Below are 2049 nucleotides of genomic sequence, written 5' to 3'. Positions count from 1 at the left end.
TATGGCTGCAGTCACTATCTGCAGCGATTTTGAAGAAAGTAGGGAAAACCAATAGACCATTCAGGTATGACCTAAATCAAATCCCTTACAATTATATAGTGGAAGTGATTAATAGATTTAAGGGATTAGATTTCATAGACTGAGTGCCTGAAGAACTATGGATGGAGGTTCATGACATTGTACAGGAGATAGGGATCAAGACCATCCCCAAGGAAAAGAAAGGCAATGTGGTTGTCTGAGGAGACCTTACAAATAGCTATGAAAAGAAGAGAACTGAAAGGCAAAGGAGAAAAGGAAAGATATATCCATTTGAATGCAGAGTTCCAAAGAATAGCAAGGAGATAAGAAATTCCTCAGTGATCAATGCAAAGAAATAGAGGAAAACAATAGAATGGGAAAGACTAGAGACCTCTTCAAGAAAGTTAGAGATACCAAGGGAACTTTTCATGCAAAGATAGGCACAACAAAGGAAAGAAATGGTATGGATCTGACAGAAGATATTAAAAAGAGGTGGCAAGAATACACAGAAGAACTGTACAAAAAAGATCTTCACAACCCAGATAATCACAACGGCGTGATCACTCACCTAGAGCCAGATATCCTGAAATGTGAAGTTAAGTGGGCCTTAGGAAGCATCACAAGGGCAAAGCTAGTGGAGCTATGCCATAAGGAGAAGCAAAGAACTATTACATGTAAATATTAAGTACCAGTTTTATGTGATAAGTTTGTGGGATCAATATTAATATAGAGAATTTCATCACAATGAAGTGTGTTTCACAGAAGCTACCTACTTAAACTGACAAACATGATAAATTTAGCAGGATAAGAACTGTGTGACATTATAACTTCTACAGTAAGTAGTCTACACTCCATCTTTAAGACAGCATTTTAAAAACAGTCATATTGACCAATTACACATGAAAAAATAATTAAAGCAAAATATATGAGTTTATAATTAAGTTCTTATATGATTTTTTTCATATATTTTAATGCAAGTTGGTTAGACTCACAAATCTAAGCCTAGAAATCATACTTAATTAGCTCAGAGATGACACACTAAGTCATCAGAATTTTTTCTATTTTTTATCAATAAAGATGAATATCCCATGTTTCTTTCTTTTCTTTTTTTTTTTCTCTGAGTTTTGCATTTTATTGAAACCTCATACATACATTGCTTGGATGTAGAATTCTAAAACCATGTTTTTCCAAAAAACATTTTTATACTATATCATGGAATAATGAATATACCAGTGGAATACATAAGTCACTCAATTTGCTTCTCAATGTGTTAAACAGAGAATTATTTGCTCATTTGGTAAACTTTACCTCATTTGCTTCTTCACCTTCATCATAATCATCATCATCGTCAATAGCTTCTCCAGTAAAGTATAACAATGATCTTGGGGTTATACGCTCACATAAAAAGTGACCAATTTCAAAGTCTGCAGCGAGGATACCTTCAGAATCATCATCCAGATCTCCACTCTCAGGAACTTCAGGAGGGGCAAAAAAAATTAGAGAAAGAGTCATCAGAAACTGTTTTGGTCACAGTATGAACTGTCCCACGTCCCTTGTGTTTCTGCTTCTTAATCATTTTCAAAGTGATATTCTTTCTTTTTTCCAATCTATCTGGCACCCTGTACAACCCACAATTTCTGGTCCATCAAAAGAAAACGGATCAGAATCATCTGGTTCTGACCCCATGTTTCTTAATTGCTATGTTCATCTGGTATTTTCTATTTTTAGCAGTACTTCCCTTGAAACCCTTGCCCTGCATTACCTTTTTCCATGAATTATTTGTCAATCAGCAATAAGGAACTTCACTGAAATCCCACAACAGAAGTTCAAAAATCTGTTAACTTCAAGATTTTTTCTTATCCTCATGTAAAATGTTGTTTGTCTTTCTTATTTATAAAAAAGGAGAAAGAGTGGAGGGAGTTAAAGAGATTTTAGGTGTTAAGACTTGGATACAACGTAAGCCAGGGGATTCTCCAGTTTGATACTTTTGGGAGTCTAGATAATTAGAAATTGGGTATAAAGATTTTTTTT

At 34.5% G+C, this 2049-nt stretch overlaps 1 pseudogene; it reads right to left on the bottom strand.

Annotated features, from left to right (window-relative positions):
• Positions 1-1233: 1233 nt before the first annotated feature.
• On the bottom strand, positions 1234-1704 carry LOC100298058 (nucleosome assembly protein 1-like 1; annotated as a pseudogene).
• Positions 1705-2049: the final 345 nt, after the last annotated feature.

Source organism: Bos taurus, chromosome 6 (assembly GCF_002263795.3).
Source record: "Bos taurus isolate L1 Dominette 01449 registration number 42190680 breed Hereford chromosome 6, ARS-UCD2.0, whole genome shotgun sequence".
In the NCBI taxonomy this organism is placed as follows: Eukaryota; Metazoa; Chordata; class Mammalia; order Artiodactyla; family Bovidae; genus Bos; species Bos taurus.
The sequence above is the reverse complement of the archived record's forward strand: the minus strand, read 5'-3'. Positions and strand labels throughout refer to the sequence as shown.